We start from the raw sequence: 27,007 nt of genomic DNA, 5'->3' as shown, positions 1-27,007 counted from the left end.
ACGCTAAGATAAATAGGTTAATACATACTCCTAAACAAAGACGAATTTTACCAAGCCAAACGTAGTGTCACAAGAAATGACTTTATGTCCACAAAAATTTTAATTTATGCTATTCGTAATATAAGTAAGGAAACATGGATGCATTGTAAATATCACATTTGAATTTAGTTATAAACGGTTAATAAATCGCAAATATTGTGTTACAAATATTTCACTGAAAATTGAAAATGAAAAATTTTAGTTCACGTAAGAACCCATACAAAATTAAGATAATGTAGTTCTTTCAAATTTAATCACAAAAAAGTACATATGTGAATTTAAATCTAAAAAAATTCATTGAAACGCCAGGCATAAAAAACTGAATTTTCATCTGAGACATCGTCAACTATTTTTAAACATTGTTAAACAGGAGACATCACTTATTTTAATATTTAAACATCGGCATAGGTAATACTTAAGTTGGAGAGCTAAAATGCACGTAATGAAAAACTTTATAGACGAAAGCCTTTGTGAAGCATAACTAAAATTATCTAACTTGAGTATGTCCTACTTCTCAGAAGGAAGCCGTATCCTAAACCCATAATGGAGGACTACCAGGATTTGAAGCTGGGTAAAATCACGTTCGTATTCAGTAGTTTCACAATGGAAATAAGTTACAGGTCCCGCAAATAAGGGAGAGTCCCCCGAGGGGCAGGAAAATCGTCGAGGTGTGATCAGAGTGACTCGCTACAGAAGTTTCCAACAAGTTCTTCCCCTCACTTTACACAGCCGTAAGCTGCTAAGCCATCTGCCAATTAGCATGGCAAATAACGACGCGAGCGGGAACACGACGGGAAGCTTACGCACCGTCAGTCGCGAGACCACTACCCGTCCATCCATCAATTACGACTGAAGGGCAACCCGCTCCACGGGACGGCTCTCGTCATTGCCGACTGCGCTATGGAGCAGCGAGCATCGCCCCCAAGAACTGGCACACGGCTAAAACGAGACCGGAGTCATCATTATCGGTCGCATCTCTTCGAAGGATGTCGGCATGGCGGTCGTCTCACGTTAACGTCATTCAACGAGAAATTTACGATAATCATTATTACAGGAGGTAGTTTTTTTAAGTACTGCAATTGGCAAAAAAAACTGCACACTATTACGACATAACATCAATTCGGTGCATGAAACAAGGGTGTCTTTAGTGACAAAATATTGTAATACTTACATTAATAACGATGCTCAAATGCATTTTCTTCATTTTATATGTATGAATAATAGGCTTAATTAAATAGGCGGCTATAGTGGCATAAATTTCTGAGAATAGTAATAAAAGCCGGTGCATCGATAAAATATGGAAAAACAGCATTTCTAAAAATTCAGAAAACAAAATAAAAATGCTATAATTGTTAATAACGTCAACGAAAATGAACTTCATAGGCGTGGGAGCCTAATAGGTAAGCTGCTTGACCGCTGACCGAAGAGTTCTAAGTTCTACTCCTGGGTGTAACCTTGTGAAACTCCTAAACGAAATACTCGAATCGCAAGGTGATCCAAGGAAATTAAATGCCACCAACTCCCCCACTCACTCTAACATTTCCAAACCAGCATTCACGTTGAATCGCTTGGGGATGTAAGTTTCGACGAGATAGTTTTCCGAACTACTGATTGACTGAACCTATGGATTACGCATCCTTATTGACCTAAATTCCTATGTACACGTGATAGAAATCATTAAGACAATGAGACACAAGTTATGGCCACGTTCTGATAATTTCAAATTCACAGAGAAAATTTTGCGCAAACAGAAAAGTAGAGTGATAACAAGTAGCAGTGTTCAATTAATTAAGCATTATTGATTTCAATCTTTTCAAAGATTAATTAGATTATCAATGCATGGTTCAATAACTTCAAGAATGCACTGGGTCAAAAAGTTACCTTGACACATTTGTGGCGTGAATTCGTAAACTTTTGCGAAGAAAATGCGAGAGAAATAATATTTTAGAGTTTAAAATAATTACATAATCGATCCAGAAAAATTAAATAATGAAGAAGAACTGGCAACAACTTAATTTATAGATATGTTTCTGAAACTTACTTATAATTTACGAAGACAAAATAAGCCATCGCAATATATTTACCCAGCAGAATTAGGCCACAGCAAAGAGAAATCCTACTTCTGTGTTAACGGATCCATATTGTGAGGAAAATCATTCATGACAACAGTATTGCACTCGCATGCAAATTAGGTAATTCCGACCACCGCTGGAGCTGATGTCAATGAAAACACGTAAATAGTAGGAATGAAAGCCAATCAAAAGTGCTGAAATTTCGGTTGGGACACATCACAGTGATGTATATTTTTCCATTCAAACCAAAGCTCATTAATATCAGCGCGATTCACACAGTGACGCGCACAAATTGCCAATAAACTCGTTGAATGAGATTAAAACATTTGTAGCCGTGGCTTAATGAAAAAGAGACCGTGGTAAGCGGAGAAATTATGGACACAATGAAGTATAAACCGCAGTAAGTGGAGTAATAAACACGTCTGCGTATACTAAGCTTATTGATGATGAGATTGCTAAGCATATTGTCCTGCAAAATTTGTCATATTTTTATCATCATTAAATAAACGGAGCGAATAAACATGAATTAAAACAGTTTGGGAATTCATCGGCTAAATAAGAATTCATTGACAATTTCTCTTAAGTTTTTGGTTTGACCGTCGAATTTGCGGCAATTATTTCGCTCATATTTGAAAAATCAGAGAAATAAAAAGCACCGTGGTGAGTTTCCAATGGTTATATTGCATATATTACTTAAATAAATATTAGTGATAACTTGAACCTACGCTTCCTTTAAATCATTGACAACTGTGGAGGTATGAAATTACTGCCTTGAACAAATCTCTGAAAGGAATGATTAGTTCACCTCATACGTAGTATCATTTATAAGCAAATGAAAAAAGGGAAAAAATAGGTTCTGCTTTTCTCTTCACCAACAAGTTGTCTGACCAGACAATTTTAGCGTTTCTTTTTGACTCGATTTCAGCTTCATTCGTATAAATACTGCATCAAAGGAAGATACAGACCCTGGACATATAATTACATTAAAGGAATAAAACACATTTTTTGCATGGTGCACCTTCACGAATACCCTACTATCATGACTTAGAAATAGATGAAATGACTTAATTGAGGTTTTTAGAGGAAACACTGCATTCATGTAGATAAATTTGCATGATCAGAAGCAACTAAGAGGCTTATCGTAAGTACAAGTAATGAACATCATCCTAACTACCCCACAATGGAATTTATACTCTTAAGAAACATGAATCGCAGTCAAAACAATTCCTTTCGTAAGCATTCGTTAAATAAGGATTACGGATAGACGATTAAAACAAAGAGCCTGAATTATATGTCTATCGTTAGTTGGAGCCCAAAACCTCACAAGCGAGGTTGTATGAGCTTCATTATTCAACGGAAATGAATGTTGTACCAGCATGCAACGAAATATCATATCCAAAGTAACGAGTGACGTTTCTCCGAAATAGTAGAAAGACTTTAATAGGTCTCCTGATAACACGGAAAATCATTTAACACTAGAAGGACGGCAGGGGTCATTTGACCCATTTTCAGAATTCAAATTTATTTTTCTCTTATTAAAATATTTTTTTAAATTTTGAAACTTTTTGACTTTGTTCATTTTGGTCTATATTTTGATAAATTAGTGAAAATTCAAAAATAATGTTTTGTTTTGAATTTTTATGACGTGTTATACCTAGAAGGACGGCTAGGGGTCATTTGACCCACAACTGGTTTTCGCGCGATTTTCTTGCGTGCCATGTTTATCATATAATCAGCAAGAGGCTAGTGTGGTCGATGATTTGCTTCATTTTGAATATGGAAGTATCCGGTTCAATGCCAGTTTCGTCCCAAGGCCTCCTACCTGTATTCGAAAACCTAGGCATAGCGACTTGTTGTGAACAATCTTTCGATATTTTTTGGGCAGCAAAGGGAAATAAAACCTTTTCAATCCTTGATTTGCGTAAATTCATGTAATTATGATATTTTAATTTTGTTTTATTTATTGTTCAATAATTATTGTATTACCCACACCGGAAAATCGTCACGTATCCCAAGAATTGTTTTCCGTCGTCCAAGATTCAGAGCTCTTAGAGACATTATTTTCAATATCGACTCATCAGGTTTACGAATAACTTCCATTTTTCTGGCCTGACGGCACTGTCACTTGACCTAGCCCCTTTGCCGTGTGTCCAGCATTAGTGCGGCCTGACCCCCTCGGGTTTTGGGGCGGGTTGACTGGACGCTGCGTCCTGGGGAAAAATTCTGTCTCTTTTTGAAAGAGCGGAGGAATTGGGTGGACTGTAAAATTCTACTGAATATCCTACCCTTGGAATCCGCACGTAGGTCGGAAAAGAAGCATTACTGCAAGTTCCTGGAAAATACTAATCAGGATACGGTTGGCGGTTGAGTCCCTGCTTTTCGAACGGCAATTAGCGTTACTTCTGAAAATTTTGTCCTTTTGTATGAATTTCTAATGCTCTCCAGCTCTCTTTACCTCCAATGCAACTAGAGAAGATTCTACCATCATGCGGTTTCGTTTGAAGATTTTTTGCATGCATATCAGTAGTGAGTTGAGGAAGAAAGTAAGAAGTCGAGAAATATATCAAGAGAAGAGAATCGTTGCGATTCAAATAGCTGTAGGGAATATTGAAGATCAGTCTGGAAGTGAATCGTAAACATCAGTTCAAGGACATTCTGACCAATCCATCAACATATGCGTGTGATGGAGCGACGAAGTCCAAGATAGTGAATCCGATGGCGACTTTGGCGGGATAGCAAATGCACAGCTCTATCCAACAAAATGCAGCTGTCCTTTTATGAGGTAAATTCCAAATAAACCAGACAAATTTGGAATCGAGTAGTGGGTTTGGACAGAATAAAATACAGCCTAAATGAATTTCCATATTGTGGCAAAGATGATGATTGGCCATCAAATCAAGCGTTAGGGAAATAAATAGTTACTAAAGTGACCATAACATACAAGAACTCAGGAATAAATGTAACTTGTAACAATTATTTTCCATCCATCCAGCTGGCAGGAAGTCATAAAAAATGGAAAACTTCTCTTGCATGAACGATCTGAAAAAAAAACAGGCGTGACGCGCAAATATCGATGACCCCTAAAATAGCCATGTAATCCATTCAACGCGAATGTTCAAAAATACCTTAGGCCATACTCTTACGTAGAATCAGGCAAACTAGAACAATAATGTACTTTCACTCAGCAGCATGATCTCAGACGACACTATTTCCGAAACGAATAAAAGAATACCAGAGACCATCCTATTTCATAATAAAAACAAAGTGGGAGTAGATATGATGGATAGCATGTATCAATTTATTTACACGTCTCCAAATCCAACAGCCATATCTCCACGGGCACAAAAAAGAAAAGGGTGCAAATACCATCAAATTGAATCATTGCACCAATTTCCTTTTCGTTTTCCAAATTCCTTTTCATGTGCAAATGGCTGCTGTGCGAACACCCCCTGCCACACGCTTTTAAGCGGCTTGCGGGCTAGTGTGTAGATTTAGATATAGCTGAATAATTCGTCCAATGAACGCATTCAGCGCAAAAAAATATTTTGTGGAAACACCGCTGAAAAAATACTGTCTGTCTGAGATTTACAACAAAGTAATAAGTTTTAAAAATTTTAATGCAAATTTTGTAAACCCAGTACCCCTATTGTTTAAACATGTAATACAACATTTGAATATAGTGTATGTATTTTCGTTATTTTATTTGCAATCTGCTACTACATACGGTTTAATTCATGAGCCTTTAAAATAATTTTTATTAACTTTTGACACTGGAAATAATATTTAATATTGTTAAATAGTGTTTTTAATGAACTGATTTAACAATTAATACGATTAAACTGAATATTGGTTAAAAATTAGGCGTTTTATTCCAAAATACATTTTAGGGGTCAAATGACCCCTAGCCGTCCTTCTAGGTAGCGCGAAACTCCCGTCCTCCTAGTGTTAACATTGATAAATAAAACGATACTCATGAAAAAAATACTAGCGAGTTAGAACGCCAATCTGATAGTAATCAAGAGAAATTTTAAGATATAATGGTTGCATAAATTCCCGTTATTTCTAAGTTTCATACTGATGAAATAGTCTGAGATAATATTAAGGGATATTTTTTAAAGCTCAGTTGGAGCATATGTATTATATGGTAACTTGTTATTTATTATCATGCATTAGATGCACGGTTAAGCAAATGCAACGAATGATATTAATCAATTTGCAATCTATAGTGAGGTGACAAACTAAAGTTCCTCGTTTTACTCTACTAGCCAGTTTTGCCACTGTTTGTGATAATGGGTGAATATGATATAAGATAGCAATGAGGTTAGGTCTTTTGGACCTGAATTTTAAAAAATTAGATGAGCTACTCCAGAGTGGAAAAATAGCAATTTAGAAATAGTACAGCTAAATATTTATAATGCTAGTACGATGATAGCGTAATCATATAATTATAAATTACCGAAAAAAATACAATCACTTACCTATAAAAGATAAATTATAAGTAGCCTTTGATAAATTTATGCTCGCACTGCGAGTCGGCCAACAAAATGAGGTCATGCCTTAGCATTGGGCAATTTATCGGCATTACTCTCCCATTCAAACTCAATGGCCTTGGCCAACTAAATTTTTGGAGTGAAGCATTTGATTTATGGCTAAGGAGAAACTTTACTACGCTCATGGGGACTATAATTTCATAGCGAGGTGATTTAATATGTCTCTGAGACGCGCGTCCTCTCTCTCAGAGGGTGTAACAATCCTACATCTTATATTTGGCACAAAAAGATTCTCCTTAGCCTTGCCTGAATCCATTCTCTCCAAGTTTTTTTTCTGATCCTGAGGCGAAGTCATCGAGCAAGAAGTGGAAGGTGCTCCCTTGAGGCCAATTGGAAAAGAGCGGTAACAAGAAGAAACATGAACTAGTGCATTCATCTTGGTCTATAAAAAAGTCTATACTTATACAGCTCTAGCCTTTCCCCTTGGCCATAAGCTCTCGACTTTCTACATAAAATTATCACTCCTTCTCTATCATCACAACTTTCATTCACCTCTCCTAGTTTATACACTCAGCCGATATACCAATCACCAATTCATGATGTGCCATATCAACAATCCAAGGTTTAAAATGCGTAAAATTTCCTCCTCCCATGGCTGATCTTCAACCTCCGTGTGGGTTTTCTTCTGCCAATCCATCTTGATTTCCTCTTGATACTCTTGATTTGTCTTTGGGACTTATTCAGAGGTATTATTCTTCAATTTTACCCTCAGTGATGTTATCCAGGTTATTGGCACCTCATGGTTCACTTATTGAATGCTATAAAAAGTGCAGGGGCTTCTTGCTTTACATTTTTTTGGAAGGCTTATTGAAAAAATCCGGAATTTAACAGTCTCATGCAGCATTGGCTCTCAGATGAAGGAATGTACATCATCAATGAATTAAATAGTTAAATTACAACTAATGAATAAGACTTTCGAAGTCACCACTATCAAGTTATCACTATCAGCTACTTTGTTGTGTGCTAAATGGAAAATAAATGAGTATATTGATTTAATTTGGCGATAGCATTGGTTCCAATACATGTAAAGAGCAACTTCTAAGTAGCTGTTTCGTATTCTTCTCTTTATAGGTAATTTAATTTTTCTATAAAAGACAGAAGGGTGACATCAATCAAAAAGATATTATTTAACACAACGAGAAAAGTTAGGAGATAGGGTTGGAATAAAGGCATGAGTTTTTGATAACCAGCTAGACGTCCAGAGCCAAAATTCTAGTTTTAACGAATGATATTTTAGGGAATCTCTTTCCCTTTCTAGGGATTACTGCTTCATCTAATGGATAAAATGTTAAGCTATGGTTCCATTGGTGACTTTTATCAGCAGGATGCATCATATCCACTCGATTGGTTGTATTTTATTTCACCGCATTATCTCTTTAAAACTAAAACTAATAATTTCTAAATTTTAAGTCAAAATGGCGGGCAAAAGATACAAACCGATTTGGAGAAAAATTACATTTGTAATACCTATCCGAGTACCTTCGCAACTTTTGCCGGGTATCACGATTCGCTCCTAAAAAAAGTGGCAAAACCAGGCACCGTAATCTAGCCACAGGATATAAGTCATAATAAAAAAAATTGAAATTTTTTATTAATGTGGTAAAAATTTTCTGCAGGAAAATTTACGAAGTGAAATATTTTAGGCCCTAAATATGTAGAGTGTACACCTGAAGAGAGATATCCTAGATTAAGTTATAGAATACCTAATGATATCAAATCCTCGGTTTCCAATGAGTACAATGTTTCATTCCTCCATAGCAGTTTCTTTAAACCTTTTTGCTACCATTGCTTTGTGATTCAAAGAGATGAACTTCAAACAGCTACCTATACGCCATAACTCAAGGTAGTAAATTTTGATTCACCAGGAAATTTTTGAGCATCCATCACTGAGATCAAATTATTGCCTGAGGCAGGCTCCTCTGGTCCTTAAAACCTATTTCTTACCCAGTCATCTTCAGCCTCAAAACCTCACCGAGGAAAATAATGACAGGGTTTAAAGCAGCGCCACAGGCTTGTCATTTGTTACCTTACCATTCTTCGGTGGCTGATGCGACTGAGTCTGCACACCGTAGCTGCTACGACCTCACTAAAACTAGCAATAAACTCCAGTTCCGAATTTTAAGGTGCCCATGACATTCTAATTTCGACGCAGGCACAAACATAAGGCAGATAATGATACTCGATTCTCACTACATAGCATTAGGCGTTGCTCTCTACTCCATCATTTATATTTTCATGTTGAACCGCATATTTAAGTATTATTTTACTATTTCGCTTATACTTTTTTAATTATTTATAAAAGTTACTGCCGTTTTGAAGTTTTATTATTAAGGTTATTTTAGTATCCTAACGATAAGCCCTAGTAGGGGAGCACGGGGTATAACGGGGACTGGGGCAGAATGGGGTTAGGGGATTTTTGCTACTAGGAGGTGCTATCAACTAGCAGAGAGTATCTGAAATAGAATAACCTTTTATTGCTCATTTTCTGCAGTCATGTTGGTTTAGTTGATAGAGTGTTTACACGTGAAATGTCAGTTGAGTGAATTTTAGCCGTTGCTTTCTAACTTTGAAAGATTTTGTATCGACGGTAAGTCATACTCAAACGTTTGAATTACAGTAATTCTTGGTATGTGTTTGAAGTACGTCTAATTATCGTTACTTTCGTTTAATTGAAGGTCTGCATTAACGCTATTTTTGGGTGTCAGTTCCTAGGTAAGCGTAAACGTGTTCTTGGGGCAGAACGGGTGGGGCGGAACGGGGAAGTTAGAAAAAATGGAAAAAAAGAATAATGGGATGAGAAGACACCTCTACTGCGACGATTTTCATTAAAAACCAGTTGAAGACTGGGTCGCTTGTTCCATTTGAAAGAAATTGGCTCAAAAATCGTGTGCAGGAGTGTATAGCGAATCAGATGATTCTGTACTTGTGAGTGAACGTTGTGAATAGGCTTCAAAAAAGACAAAGTAAAAATCTACTGCAACTAAAAATTCATTGAAATTAAAAGTCAAGAACATACAAGTAGAGTTTTTCTTTTTTTTTTGTTGTGTTAAATGTGATTATGTAAATCATTTTCACACTATCCCATTCCGTCTCTTGCCTAAGGCTGAACGGGGCAAACGGCAAACGACATACTTTTTTGATTTTGGGAAAAAAATATTCAATTAAGATCTTTGCTAATGGCTTCCGGGTTCAGCTGCGTGTTGCACTTTGTCTTGCAAGCTTTCGCGTCCGTTACAGGGCGCATCATCAGGTGATGAATGAAATTACGGAATTGGTTGTCAATTAATATACTCGTCCAACCTCCCCCATCCACCGGAGTAGTGAGGGCGGCGCTGACGTCAGCAGAACTCTCAGCCCTATCCTTGAGCGGCGAGCGGCCTCTTCTTCGTGTCTGGTGAATAACCCTGTTGTTTACATATTCGCCGCGTCCTCTTTTGGAAAATTGTTTTCCAAGTCTGGCTGAGTTTGACGCCGTCAACTCTGTTGAAATTCTGGGGGCATTCCTCAATCTCAATAGCCTCCCGAATCAGTCGTCGATGATAAAATTTCTCTTTGGCTAACACCTGCGTCTCGTCGATTAATTAAGGTCTTTTCAAATGTATCATTGTATTTTTGTGCTCAATACATTTCAAAAGGTCTATTGAAAATGTATGGTCATTTTCTTAAACCGCTCTGTGCTTGTTTAATAATGTTTTGAACTTGATACCCCATTCTACCCCGGGTTACCCTGTATGAACAATTTTTCAGACTGTAAGTAACACTCTACTCCCCCCTTCAACTCTTCCTGAACAACATAATAGTTGATTAGACAACTTAACTTACAAGGAATTACCATAATGGATACAGATATGCTTTCAATTATTGTTTCTAAGTAGGAGCAGTACATTTAAAAATGTAAAGAACGGAATAATTGAGGTATTCCGGGATAACTCCAAACTTATGTAAGCCAGATTTATTGAAACTATTTCGCACCAGGATCTTAATAAGAACACATACAACTTGACTAAGCTCGAAAAAATCTTCAATGGAGCGATAGATAAAACCATTCCTAAGATGAACTTCCCTTAAATCCACGGAAATTGATAAACTTTCCGTACATAACAATACAATAACGAGGATACGAAAATGTTCTAAAGATACTTGACATTTGTTCAATATCAAGCTGAAACTTATAATCGAATTATTACTCTTGGAACGTGATGTAGCGGTATTGGATGGTTGCTTCATGCAAAATAAGTTTTCCTTTATATATTTTTGCCACTTAAAATCGTCTGTCTTACGCAGACGCAACAAGTCAAAACTTTTTATTAAACGGAGAACGGCCCGAGCCCGCCAAGTGACTTAAGGGCTTCCCAGGAATTGTCACGAATTCGGAAGGATTTTGGAAGCCGAAATTACGGTCATATACGGCAGCATCTCCAGGCGCCACAATGGGCGTACATGAAAGGCGAGGTGGGTAACTGCAGAGGTAGGTAGGAAGGCATATGTGATTCCGCGGCCGGGAAAGGAAATAAAAGCGAACAACTGAGGCTCTCCCTGGCCATAAAGCAGCGAGGGAAATTCGCAAGCCTTTCTCCGGTGAAAACCTCCTTCTTCCTTGTCTTATTGCCTCCAGCGTCCTCATTGGCAACTGAAAGCGATGAAACTAGAACTGTCGGCAATTCCGTGCGTGCTCTCATCTCGCCTCGCTTGTTTGTCGTTTGCCGTTACTCCTGCCAAATGTGTTTCCTATTTTCGTTGAGCTCTATCGATCATGACCTTCTCTCCAAGCCCACACTGTCGAGTTTTTGTCGACTTGCACGATAATTATGGAAACTTTAAGGATTCACTTCCCTTAAAACATTCTCCATCTAAAAGTTAAAACTATTCAACTAAGGAAAAAGTAATGTATATTAATTTAAAGGTTATTTACAGTTCCAGTTCAAATTTTATTCTTCTTGTGGTTGAAAACAATACTGTTTTGCTCAAGTTTTATAAAGAAAAGTATTCTCCCAGAAAATAAAAGCGACCAAGAACTAGGTTCCTAAGTGTAATAGAGGCTTCCACTCTACACATATAATGAAGTTATTGAAATTAATATTTCTGACTAAAAGGAAAGGTAACCGATTACACATCCATCTGTTGAACCATGTGAACAGGAAGGCTTAGTCTCCATGCGATTTGGATAAAAAATGGAATTCAATGACATTTGGCGCAACCGAGGCCTAGTCGGTTCTCAAGAAAGATTTCGTAGCGCTAAATTGAAGTGAGGAAGTTAAAGGTTATTTCTTGACGCAAAATTTATATGAAGCAAAAAGAATCATTAGGTTAACATAGCATCAAAAATAATACTTTTCATGGAAAAAATAATTTATTTAATTGTTGTTGAATTTTATTTTGAAAGTGAAGTATTTCTATTACTATGGTATAAATAGATATTTCAAGCTGCCATTTTTTAAACAGACGAGTTAAATGCTGCGAAACAGCGTTATTTATTAATAGAGCGCATCTATTAAGCAACAAAGCATTTATGTATGCTTAGTAATCTAGTAAATATGTCGTAAGAAATTAGCCATGCCATGGTAAATTTACTTACTTTAAAAGCTATGTCGTTATACCTATTTTAGCCTGTAGTTAAAATTCCATGCTTACTCTTTTATCATAAATAGCGAAATTTGGATTTTGATAAGAAGGAAAATTCACCTCCAAATATTGATCAGGAAGTAATCAGAATAAAAATGAAATTAAAAGCAGAATGATTACATTGCGAGAAAAATGACTCAACTTAGAGAGAACGGAAGTTGAAAAATTTAGCGGTCTTAACAATTGAGAAAGTTTTCGCACAAATTCCTTCTCACATGTAGGTATTCAAGTTAAAGTACAACGTAGGGTAGGCTTACAAATTGCTTTAAGGTACTCGTAGTCAGCCCGAGGTTGTAGTAGAGCAATCAAGGGTGCAGTTTTTGCCAATGAAATTTTGGTAGGTCTATAGACATTCCTTCACTTGCAAAGAAAGAAATTTAATAAAAATACAATGCTATATCCAAATTCTCACTATTATAAAATATAGTATTGCATTGAGAAGTGAAATTGGGAAATTCACAACCAAATTGGGTGCTAGGCTAAGTCTTACAATATCTCTACTAGCAGTTATAATGAAACTTGTTACTCGAAGTTACGAGACGTGAACACATCATTAGCCTTAGGGGAAGATGAGTATTCTATTAAGGTGAGCAGAGCTTACGTTTCACTCGGTTCAATATCTTGGGTTTCTACTTCCTTCCCTGTAAGGAAACTTTCTCGCACATAAACGCAATTCATGGAAGTTCACGATAATTCAACGTATTCCGAAAGTTCTTTCTGCAGAGCCTCTGTTGACGTATTTCGTATCAGTCAACTAGATTTACCTTTGTTTTGAAAGCAAAACCAAATTTGAACCGGGAAATTTAAATCAAAATTAAGTAAGACAAGTGGGATTATCATCCAAAAAAAAAAACGCTCTTAAATTAAATCAAAGAAACATGAATGGAAGTTACTCATTTTACTGCTCCCATTTGTTATTAAGAATGCTTATATTACTGAGCCCAAAGGTGCTCTTCACCTAACCGAAATGAACTTCTAATCATTGATTTGTGATGGAAGTTATCTCAGGTTAATTTTAAATACGAAACGCACTGCACCTTCACATTAAATATCACATATAAATGACGAAATTGGTAATTATTAACTGAAAAATGCTCAATTTCACTCTAACAAGGCTGATAATTGATTATTTTGATTAGTTTCATGCGATTAGAAAATGTTTTAAAGATGAATTTTAATAAAATAATTATATAAACTTTTACAATCACGTATACAGAACATATCTTATCGCTACGCATTCAGTAAGCTATTGAAAAATTCCTCGACCTATTTCAAACTCACCAAATAATGCAATTCACGATAACATTTTGAAAAATTAAGGAACATTGTCGCATAAGCATGAATATGATACCTGGTTACATTTTCAACGGAAAATTAATAGTTCATGGCAGAATTGGAAAATAAGCAATAATTCGTCAAATAAAATCAGGCCGAGAACTTAACCGCTCCACTTCAATAATATAAAAAAATTAATGAATTCAGCTCATGCGTCTAAAAATCAAGTTGTAGAATTTTGTTTGTCTTTTACTCTTTTTTCAAATGTAATGCAGTTTATGCATGAACTAAAATCGCTGTGCACTGATTATACTAGAGAAAAGATCATAGAATATGATTAAATATGAGTGAGAGAAGAAAAACCGGTGCAGTAAAGAAGAGAGACTACATAATTATATCAAAAATATTACAGATACTTTGAATTACTAACCAGCAACGTCAGAATCCTTAATATATTGTTAGTAAATTCTATGATTCAACTATCAAATATTTTCAGTTTTGTTGCCAATTAACAAGCGAATATTATACGTTACTTAAGCACTTATCATGCTGTTAATTATGTAAAAAGCAGGCATTTATCATCTCACTTTTTGCATAATTAAACTAATTCCTTCAGTTGACATCGGTGAAAGCATAGGAAGGTTGGGGAAAAACATTTGAGACACGTGCTTAGACGTTTCAATGTAAATTCTACTCTGAATTCGTCGTCGAGGTAAAAGAAATTAGAGCCCTAAACTTTGACATAGACGAGTCCCTGGGCCCCTGAAATTGCCGCCGCCCATTTTTCATTCATACAAATTACTCTCACACAGACGACTAAATCGCGAGTAGGGCTGCGGTTATGTAAACTCAATTAAGACCTAAAATGTCCGAGGCCAAAAGCGACAAATGTAATTTCTCATTGCCATTAAGAGGCATTTTTTGGAACCGGGGCGTATTCAACGGTTAATGAGAGCATCGCTTTGTCCCTCTTCGTTATTTCAGTGGAGCAAAATAAAGGCTAACCAGGCTAAATGAATATCATTACGGATAAATTAACATGCACTCAAATAATGGGATTAAAGAGCCACTCACGAGGCTAATTAAAGATTTTATTTTAAAATTACACTAAACACGTCATAATATGGATAATTAATGGATTTAAAGCTTCTAGACACTCAAAATTATAAGAAATAGCGATTCCCATGCGGTATAAATTAAAGCCGAGGGCCTTTCAAAATTAATTGAAGCTACTTGCCTATGGTTATGTTACGTGACAAGTAACTGAAACTTTAATATAAATAAGTCTTCATCAACTTTGTCTTATAAGAATAATAGCATTTTCACCATTTTAGTGATCCTGGATTTTCATGTGGGAAGGCAGCTTAAAAAAACAAAGTAAAGCCACAATCATTTAAGCTGGTTTTAAGACTAAAGGAACGTGGCTTTTAATAAGAATTGACAATTTTACTGAATAATATTTGAAAATGTTCCCAAGTGGATGCGCGTGCGAATGAAATAAAATTGTAAGTATCTAGTATCTGCGGAGAATAAAGAAAGAAAGCCAATAAATGTCTGAAAAAGAGAGTGGTTGAGTTATCTAGACTATCGGAACACGTATTTTCAACCGCGTACAAGTCTTAAAACAAGTTTCCCTTGAAGGGATCATCACGTCGTGAAATTTAAAATCTAAAACTTTCGAGAACGCTACAAAAAGACTTCCCCAGCCCAGTTCTTTTTCTTTCCCGAAAAACAGCTCGTGATCTTCCTAAAACACGACGGTAAAACTTCGCCACCAGCCCCTAAAAATCCTTTCCCTTCCTTCGAAACCGAACAAGCCGCAAACTTGGCTCACTTTCTCCGCACAATTCCCTCCCTTTACATCCTCAAGTCGCCGACGGATGAGGGACATAAAGATGAGCAGAAAATCTCACCGAACTTCCTCCTAGAATAGACTTCTTTAGGTAGACTGAGATACCTGGATTCTGTGCGGACGGGGAAGACATGTAACAACATGCCCATCAGATCAGCTCCCACAGCATCACATAACCTTATACGCCTAAAAGCCAATACGTCGCATAACCTCGTCAGTCCCATTGCACTATATTTGAGAGAGTACAAAAGCCAAGAGTGCAGGTGAAATTATTTTTAAATAGAGTTAGGTATAAAAATTTATTAAAGAAATATTTTTTTTAAAACTAGGTAGCCAAGACAAAAGAGTGATTTTCTGTTCCGTGCTGACATCGAGTGGAAAATCAAATGCATTACAAAATATCCAGTTCATCTCGTTTGTTTTGTTTACCAAATTTCACGATCACCAACACCCATATCCTGGATAGGGGCTACCTACCCAGGCGGGACTTGAACCCACGCCTTCGGTTAGGTAAGTGAGAACTCTACCCTTGCGCTACAGAGGCCGACCCATGCGTCACACAAATAGCCATACTCTACACAAATAAGGAGGATTATTTTAAATGAAACTACTAATATCTAAATGCCCGTGGATCACAAATTACGTCACGCACTGGAGAGCCTCGAAGCCGCTCAAACTCACAAAGACGCCCTAACAACCTCCGCCCCTCCCACGACAAGCGGATCTGCCCGTCCATCCGGGAACCAACCCCCACCGCCCACAAGAGGGGGGGATACACGTGTCCCGACGTCCAAATCCTCGAAAACCCCTCTCCACAAACCCCGGCATGCCCAACAAGTCACGTCTCAACCTCAGCCGCCCTGAAGGAGAGAGCGGTGTGAGGAAGGTGGCTGGCTTCCGGAGTTTTGAGAGATATCGAAGAGAGTCAGGGAGAAGAGAGGAAGAAAGCGCAGGATATCGGCAGAGCGTGACCCGGGAATTGTGATAAAAGGAGGAGAGGAAGGAAAAACAGAAATATAAATAGTAGAATGGATTTTTATTTTTGATGGTAGAAGATTGCTCACGGAATTTAGAGATTCTATTGATTTTACCAGGAATTTGGTCCCAAAATCTAATGGTCAAGATCAAATGTCGTCACACAGAGTTACCTTGAAATAAAAAAGCTCAGTATGCTCCAAGCATAAAGTTTAATTTATCATAAATCACAGATCAGATCAAACGTTAACAATACATTTGTTTTGAGATTTTTTCGGATACTAGATGCGTAGGTAGACAAAGAAGTTCTTTTCCCGGAGCGTAATAGAGTTACAGAACTCTACCCAATGAAAATATTCTAAAATCGTCAAATTGGTTCCAGTAGATATCAACTAGCTCCTTTCAATGCTTGCTACTTAGAAACAGGCTACAGATTTGAAACGTATCACATCTCGTTGATGGTAGAAACGATGATGTTAAACGTTGAAGGTGCATGGAATTGAACCGCTCACCTCACCTACACTCACAAACAAGATTCGGTGGGCGCGGGATCTGTTCAATAGAAAGAAGCGATTTTTCTGAACCGAGTCCATGGAAAGAAGCGGATTTTTATACCAAACTTGTGTCTTTTACTGAACTTGTGTTTTATGCTGAACTTATATATATAGCGACTGCTTTTAAAACTTGTAAGCTGACCCAAACATCTCAGGCTAAAAATGTTTTCCATGCACAAGTTTTTGGGCTAAATTTTTAATTTACCTTATTTTTGATGCTGGTAAGTACTCAAAGTATTTAGCAACTATTCTTTACTTATGATTCTAATTAATGAATCCCTTTGTGGAAATATGTAGAAACTGAGTTTTAAAAACTGAGCAGAAAAACAGCCTTTGAACTAGAATAAACAGTTTATGTGGGGCCTGATCGTACCTTTAACTTAACTTTCCTTAGTGGTTACTGATACATTTTTTGACCCGGTGAATTCGAACGTACCTCGACATGAAAGATGTAATTCACAAAAATCGGGATTTGAAATAAATCGCATTAATGGAAGCCGTACAGCGGGCCTATGGATTAGTGCATTGCACATAAGTCTACTTATGGTTCAGAGTAATCGCCAAATCGGTGCTCTGACTCAGAACTGAATCTCCGGTGGCGCGGATGTTTTATTAATGGTGAATAGACAAGACGTTTCAAATAAAAACCAAATCGTGGATACAGTGTACAGAAAAGCAGCCTAGCTCTAGTTAACATAACTGTGCCGCGAGAAAAAGGCAGGAAATTATGGAAAGAGAGGCAGTCAAAGAGTCAGTCATGTTTCGCTCTTAAATATTGTCTCTAAGGGGCAAACATAAAATTTGTCTCGAGCAAACTGCGTATCATGTATACAAGTAGCAGGTATTTCAGTGGAAAGGAAACTTTTTATTACTTACGTCCTATTCGTTATATAGATCGTATTATTTAAAATTATACTAATGTATATATAGTTGATATACATGTAATATTTCATATAAAGTACCTATATAAATACTCCCATAGAATGTGACGCTGAAAATTTCGTGATCACGAACAACCACCTTTCAGAAAAGAACGTTGTTTTTCTGTTTTATTTTAATTTTCGAAAAAAGCCTTCAGATCATCATTAGTTTTTGAGAAGGTAAACATGTGTACCAATTTTCATAGAGGGGTCAAAGATAAACTCTCTTCCGAGTTGGCGTTGAATGACCAAAAACCTTTTAAATGGTGTCGAGAATATGATGATTTATTTAATTTGCATTTCTCCGCACAATTTTTGATACAAGAATCAATTAGATTGATAATTTAGGAATTGGATATCTTTATCAATTAATTTCAACCCTATATATCAGCTACATACTTCTGCCGGAAGTCTTGGATTTTAAAATGTAGCCAATTTTTGTGTGCGCCATTGGAAGAGATGGAAGGAAACTGAAATCGAAGGCACAATAACAGTGGGCGTAAAGTAGAAAGATGTGGTAGACTTCGTGTGAGACCCCCATGAAATGGGTATCTAAAAGAGTGCAGAAAACGCTTGGAAACTTGGAATGGGTAAGGGAAAAAGTTTGGATTGTTATGAAAGTCGGCGAAGATGATAACGTAAGAGGGTATGCACTAGATAATATCGTGGAAAGCACGACGATGTGGTAGGTGGCAAAGATTCACGTAGAGTTTCAGTTCTTCTAAAATAGAAGACTTACTTGACACAGTGATCTAAGGTTTTATCTAATTTCATCAAGTGAAATCAAATTTTTTAAGCACTTATTCTATTGCTGTAAAGGATGATGAACAAGCCAGGCTTGAAAAATAAGCATGAAATATACTGAGAGTTTCATAAATTAGTTAAATCAATTAAGAATCAGTTCATTATATCACTAAGACTCGCTTTGCTCGCTGGGGGGGCTCTGCCCCCCCTAGGCTCTGCCCGAAAAAGGCCTGCGGCCTGTTTTGCTCACTGTGGGAGGTCTTACACTTTTTGTTTGCTAGTTGTTACTTAAGGATCGTTTACTTTTAAGCTGGCTAGCTTAGGTATAAGCAATATTTCCACTTTCACGTAAAACGAGCGCATGGTACGTAGGCTACAATATGAATGTAAATATTTATAAAGAGAAACGTTTTTCTGAGGGGCTAAAAAATAAAATAAATTTCTACGAGTTTCTCTAACTTATTCAATTCAAATACAAAAAACGTTGAGACCACGTTCCACTGTAACACCCAATGCATAGGTAATATCATAACATAACGACTTTACGAATTACAATGAAAAACACGCTTATTAATTATTTTCCACAAAACTCAACCAAATTCTTGATATACGAATAAGATGTAACAGCTGTTCCCCTTCGTAAGCGAATTACGTAGGGACTGAATATCAATATCTAGAAACAAATGCGCCTTAGCATGAATTGGGGCTAGTATGGCGAATTTTATCGAAATATTATTTATCGTGATCGCGAATGATTTCACTTCAGAAATACCTCTATTTAAAGTTTTAATGAATCGGGATACACAAAAATCTCAGCTTTAATATCCCACGCAATGCGCAATAAATCTGGTGAGTAACGGATCACAGCCTTTGGTGTACAAGACATTGTGAATGTCAAGATTTCGATAATTTTCACAGTTGAATAACTTAGTCACTCAAGGAAACGTGATTTTCGCAAGACAAATAATTGAATAAGAAATACCTTTATTTGCACTTATCTTCCATATTGTATTATTCACTGCCTATTAACTTCTGCAGCTCACGGATAACATTGTGCATTAAAAAGGACATAAACGGAAAAAAGAACGTAAACAAAAATAAAAAGTTATCACCATCACAAAAAATGAAAAAATAAAATCATTTTACCTACCTATATTATGTAAGACTTGTTTAAAAGTCTTTCTACTACAATCGTGTATCGCCAACAAGATACGAACTATAGTCAACAGCACGAATCATATTTCTAAACTGGCATTTAGTGCACTTGTTAACTTTGAAATTAATAACCACCACACTTTCGATGTAATATACCAAAAACAACAACTAATTTCCTACCTTATATTTCTCCGCTTTTCATTTGAATGCGCTTTGATGTAAACAGATGTTTGTTCTTGCGGAAAGAAGACACAAAGAAAAGATAAATAATTGGAAATTTATAGTTTTCATAATTTTTCCTGGGTTTCAGACAATTTTAGAGGGGGTCTTCATAAGACTTTTTGTCGTATCTCGTCTCGTTCACCCCAAACATTTGTATGAGTGAGTGAATGAATGAATGAATGAATGAGTAGTCGTTAGGGGGCTTTATGATACATAGATACGCAAGCTGCTTGAATATAATGTTGTGCCTAGTAATAACTGACATTACTAGTAGTAATCCTCATACTTCCTTTGTACAGCGTTTCACATGGTATAAATTATCAACTTTTAAAAATATATAAGAAAGAAAAATAGGATTAGCATACGTAACTATGACGATTAAATAATACCCAAAACTTTTTCCTTTGTGTGGCTGAAGCATAATCAATGAGCACAAGCCATCTAACAGACATAGGTAAACAGATAAAAGATAGATCCATCAATGGAATGACTCATGCAAATATAACATAAGAGAGCATATGCCCTCTATATACTTTGGCCAGGGAGTTTTAGTGGTTGTATATGCAACTGATTATAAATATAACGAAAAGTTCTGCAATATAGCACATAATAAATACATTTCATACGCATTATCTCAAATGTGGTTACCCACAGCTAAACAAATCGATAAGATTAATATGATTAATAGTAGCAGGAGTAATGTGGTGGAAATCCTTGACTGCAGCAATTGAAGAAATAAAAATATAAATAGCCAAATTTTTAAGTCTTCATTTCCTTCGAAATTAATAAGAGCTGTGTTACAAACTTATTATTGCCATTCCTGTTTTGTTTAAGACCACCAAAATTCACTCATATCTCAACACATCTTATATCTTGATGATGTGGATAATAAATATTCATCGCGAAAATATAGAATCGAATAAAAATAATAGAAATTTTTCGCTGAGCATGCCTTAATGCTCACGCATAATATTTCTTATGTAAAAATGGTCTGAAAAATTATATTAACTCATTTAAATGTAAGAGATTTTCTAGGTTCTCGTCCATTAGGAACTCGTTACTAATTGGCATTACAAAGAGGTCTCAAATGAGTAGTTGCCTTCACATTATTTTATAATCAGATTTAGGTCAACTTTCAACCGTGGGGAAAATATATGGGATGAAAAACCGGGTTTAGTGGCAATAATGACTTCCGATATTTGTTTCAAATCCCTACACACACATTAAATGGAAATAAAATGTATGATCGAGTGGTAACCTTTATCCAGGGGAGGAAGAAATGAAATAAAATCAAAGGAATAAAGAGTCCAATGTACTCTTTGTTAAGGTTTTTGACGATTTTGAAAATCAAATGACACTAAAACATTTTTAACCTTTACTTTTATGAATACGTCTGATGAAACACGTTCATTCAATTTTGACTTTTTTATTGGTGCAATTGGAGCGAAAATCCCGCTTCCATTTACGATGGGTTTCGGAGAAAATTTTCCGCAAAAAAGTCCTGAGGGTATTAGTTGAAAGCAGGCCATGAGGAATAAGCAATACTTAAGTACAATATAAATATCTATGTTTTTTTATAAAATGTACCGGTAAGGTACGTATGAAAATAAATTAATTCAACAAAAAAAACTTTTTATAAGGGAGTGTAGAGCGTATTGGTACTATTTGCGACTGACTTAGAAATAACTTCGGATTTGCTTAAAAATAAAGCGGTAATAGAACACGGGTCAGCTTACAAAAGCTCGAGTATGGTTTCAAATTCAACACATTTTTCCAAGGTAGAAAGATAAATCTCATGACTAGGCTCATGGCGAAATGAAGAAAAAAATCCCTATCAAAAAAGTAAAGATATACTAAAATTAACCTGATAGACGAAAGAAAAAATATTATTTCGTGAAAAATCTTCATGGTAATATATGAAAATAAACATATAAATTTTGACTACTCTATAAATAAATGAATTAACTCGGTGAAAAAATCAATGGCTGTTGAAGTAGAAAACCAAAACGACAAATATATTTACGTTCAATCCGATCGAAAAATTGGTTTGCACAAGCGTGTTGAAAAATACATGTGATAGGACACGAACATTCGAATGAGACATGTTATCGGTCTAATTGGATCAAAATACCCGACTTCCGACGGATTTTTTAGCTAAATACCTCCAAATAGTATACCGAAAAGCCAATACAAAATGTACCTATACTTCATGATATATATTCTATGGCATTGCATTTGAAAACTCTTTCGCTCTTTGTCAGGAAAAAAACTATAATAATTACTTGTTTCAATACACTTTTAAAGCAATTGACATTTGCGAAGGATATCCAATTCTTTCAGCAGCCTTGTTAAATAAACTACCAACACCGTAGTACAGATACACATAAAATATTTACTATTTCCGGACACAGAAATGTAAAAATAAGCCTTGGTTATTTGGAACACCAGCACGACTACTGCTTCAACGCCATGCAGTTAGTTTAAGCAGAGAGAATTCTTTGGCCAATTATTTTTCAATCGCCAAATGCTGTGTATAGATTAACCATTGAAAAAATGAACAGCTCAGATGTCTTAGTATGTCGTATTTTCGCACCTCAATAAAGGTTAAAATTGGAACACATATAAATATCATATTTCAGATAGTAGAATAATTTCCCTTTATATGCTGACAGAAAGGTAATTATAATGGGTGGGAGCAACCAAAAATTCCTCACGGATACTTCAACATATTTCAAACGAATAATGAAATTGTACAGAAAAGAAACAGTTTTTGTGAAACCTTTTCCGCTAGCATTTAGCCAGGCGGTATTTTCTTGTATCTTAATCCTTCCAAGTACCTCTATGGGGGGACTTTCGTAAAAATTCGACGGTAGAGCATCAACACTCCCAACATTACGACACCCTTTCGGTGGATACAAGTTTGCCAGACAACGGTACGGGCAGCCCAATGGAGAATGTAGAAAGAGGGAAAGTTGCTAAGGGCAGGTTACGAAGAAGTAATTTTTGCTCTCGGACAGAAGATTTTCAGCCGAGGAAAAGTGCTTCCTTCCGTCCTCTGAAAATGGGAGAAGGCCTTTGAGAGAAATGATGCGGGAAAGTCTGAAGATGAGGGTAATTTAGAAAGAAGAGGCTTTAAGCACACTTGGACAACACTAAGTTTCCCCTTCGGCCAAAATAATGCTACCAGCATTTCCCGTATTAACCGCGATGATTTAAAGGAACTTATCCTCATTTCGTACCTCATAACCACTAGAACTAGCCGTCCTCCATCACTATATATGCCTCAGAGTTAGATGGCCAGCGTTAATATGTAAGAAGCGAGGGGAAGGTCCCGAATGTTGATACTCGAAGCGAACAGGTTTGCAGTGCTGGAAATGAAGTCATATCCAGTGTGGGTGCAGCTGAAGAGATTTTCCTGGAGATAGAAAGTTTAGGAGATCAGCTTCAATCAATGCTGACGTCCATAGGGATCCTAAATTAATCTCTAATCACACAACTAGAATGGTGAATGATGATCATGGCTGATGTTGCCGATAATATCATTTTCATGAGAATAATTTTCTGGGTGACTCCTTGGATGCTGATGTTTATTAGTTATGAGCTTCCAGTTTAAGGATTCTAGTGTCTAGTGTGGATGAAGATTGAGCTCCTTTTGTCTCAAAAGTCGAAGTTTGAAAGAGATCACACTGAAATGAAATAGCTGTGAATTTTCAATTACTTGTACTCATATAAATTAATTCTTACATAGAGCTAGAAAATTAATAGAAGATCCAATGAATTTTCAAATTGAAAACCGACTTATTATTCGAGTGGTAATCGTAAAGAATTGAAATAATTAAGTTAATTAGTTTTTCGCAACATCTCAAACACCATATGCACGGAAATATCTGGCTATAAAATGATTCAACGTATCTGATTCTTTCCTCTCCACAGTCGTACATGATTATTAAAATAGTACTTCATTTCTGTTTCCAATGCCTCAAAAATGGTTACGTAAATATTGGATAACCTTAAATAATCTTTTCATTATTTAAACAAAATAATTTATCATACCTAAACATTTCATTATTTTATTTCTTATTTAAAACATAAGAAATGCGATACGATTTTTTTGTCCCATATCTATCATCGAGCACTAAAATATGCTACAGAATACGTTACCACATTATGTTTATTCAACGAAATATCCTAGTTAATTTGTTGAAGTTAGGTGCCTCCGACTAACCAATTACTGAAAACGTTTAAGGCGAGAAAGTAAAGTGGAACTTTGCATTGCACCTCGCGACGAAAGAGACGGTGTAATTTCGAAGCAAAACAGAGCATGTCATTTTTAGGAGTACAGTAATTCATCCAACAATCTTAACCTTGCAGTGAAGTTTTCTCGGGTTTTGCACCGGGTCAGGTCCAGAGAATTCAAGATGGCGCTGGGCGCACAAACAAATGACAACACAAATGCGGATAATGACTATTGTTAAACTGGTAAACTGTTTATTAACCTTTAACATAAAATTGTGCATCGCCAAACACACCAATAGAAGCAGAATCTGGAGTTAAATTACTTTTATAGAATACAATTAAACGATCTTCAGGTTTAAATTTCATACACCTTTTAGACGTTAATACATTCGAAGAAACAGTAGTACAATGCTCCTTCTGATACGACTGAAAATTATTCATTTGAATTGTTTTATAACACAAAACATCAGATGCAGGAAAACTTTCAAGGCCACCAATATTCATCGTAACATTGTTTGGTATACGTGCAAAGCAAATGGTAAGCCAATATGAACCTTGTGCATTGTGATCATTACCTACAGCAAAAGTATACTTAAATCCAAATAGAGTTCCAATAGTTGGCACCGGGTCAGGTCCATTTTTCCTTACAACGTTTCGACGGACAATGCATGAGGGCTCAGGGGAGCCCTTCGAGGATAAAACACACCGGGGCCAGGAACCAAGCCCGTGCCTTATACGCCCAGACACCCGGGGAGGGGGAGGATAGGAGGGGAAAAGGATAGAGGCGCCGCCGCGATAGGAGCCCGTCGACGCCTCTGGGGAAGGAAAGGGAAGGAAGGGACGGGACGAGGGAACGACACCTCAACGCTATAGAAGCGTAGAGGGCCCTACTATTAGCGAAACCAAGCTTACCTAATTAATGTGACAGCGATTTTAGTGGGTTTTCCTATAAGGAAGAAAAATCCATCGATCAAATCGCTAGATAAACAACTCGCCCATCGTCATCAAGGATTCAGGAGAAATGGAGGACTTGACCCGGTGCGAAACCCGAGTAAACTTCACTGGAATTGTTCGCCGGGAAAAAAATTATAACAATCTTATCCAATCCTAACCTTAAATTAAAGGGCCATCCATATCTAAAGAAACACCATGAACGTAGATGACAGTTGGAAATATGGTGCGAATAAAAATAAGAGAAGCTGTGGATAAAAATAAACGAAACCAGCATACAGATCCCAAAGAAAACAAACTACATAAGGCACGCAAAGGTATAGTGAGTCTTGTTTACACGTTTGTTTAATACTTACGATAAAATATTTATTGGTACACCAAAATAGGTCAATAGGTAATTCACCATTTTTTCCAATTTTTAGAACAACTCTACGTCACAACAATTCGCTGGATAGCTATATCAAACCAAAAATAAATTCGCATTGCCCTAAATTCTGAAACAGCGCAAAATTTCATGCAGTAGAGCGTTTACATTAACTGTCCCCTACATCTGAAAATACGCCTAGAAGAGAGATGCTTGGAGGAAACAGAGCGCGAACGTAAATAAGAGATACCATTGAGAATAAATGACAAACACATTTTTCGTGGCCTGCAGAAAACAAGCGGCAGCTGGCGGAGAAAATGGAATAGCGTGTCTTCGAGTTGGAGGTGGACCTACGGGGCTGGAAGGAGGAAATATGAAAACGTGGGCGAAGTGATGGTTAACGGCTAGGAAGAAGAAATTCCTCTTCTACGTATACATGGGGCATTTACATCCATCTCGTGGAGGAAGGAAGGTCTCCCGTCCGTGTGGATAGTACAAAGACCTGCAGAGAACGGGCATTTTGAGTCATACGCGACCGCGCAAGACTCCAACGGAGTACGCCGAAGGAAGTTTCTCGTTTCCCCCCTAAGAAGCGTCTTGAGACGGTATTGCGATGGATTCCCCGCCGGGAAAGGGACGACGACGCAAGGTAAGGATGCGATAGAAGGGAGGAGGAAAAGAATTTGCGGAGGAATATATTGCTCTTTTATGGGCCGGACGGATAAAAATGTACCGGAGAGGAAAGGAGAGGGAGGACGACGTTTACGGGCCCCGAGTACCGGGAAAGTATGGCGTACTAAAAAGCGAGTCTGCGGAAGCTTATTTGTGGTCGGTAGGGGGTTCAGTGAAGCGGACCCCGACATTGTGTAACGTGCACGTGTACTGTTTTATTTTTACATTCATGAGATGCTCGGCCGTCGTAGGGGTGGTGAGAAACTTTGTACACTCTTAATAGCCATTAGATCTACAGAAAACATGACGGAGATAGGGTTAACTACGACAAGTCATGATACCAATCCGTAATTACTATTAGAACCTCCACTAAATCCACATAAATATGAACAGAACTCAAGCAATGAAAATTTTGATGAAAACTCTGCTATCCATTGAATGGAAATACTGAAGAAGCCTTTTTAAAAAGGTAAAAATAACCATAAACAAAAGTCCTACAAGTGCTGAATGGACCGGAGAAAGGTAAAGGCCACTAACATCAATTTGTGAAATTTAAATGCCTATGACTTAGTCCGGAAGTTATATATACCCACAACTATCCTAAGTATTCTTCCAGCTGAATCACTGAGCAAAGAGCCTTTAGGAAAATAATCAAAAAGATTTCTTTATCACTGATTATTATGACTATTATCTGTTCTTCAACAATATTAATCAAAATATACTCATTCGTATTGTACCGCTAAAATGATTTGGCTTTAAAAATGTAAATTTAAGAGGGAAGTCCAATTTTGAAAGAGATACAAG

Source organism: Ischnura elegans, chromosome 2 (assembly GCF_921293095.1).
Source record: "Ischnura elegans chromosome 2, ioIscEleg1.1, whole genome shotgun sequence".
NCBI lineage: Eukaryota > Metazoa > Arthropoda > Insecta > Odonata > Coenagrionidae > Ischnura > Ischnura elegans.
This window is presented reverse-complemented; position numbering follows the sequence as displayed.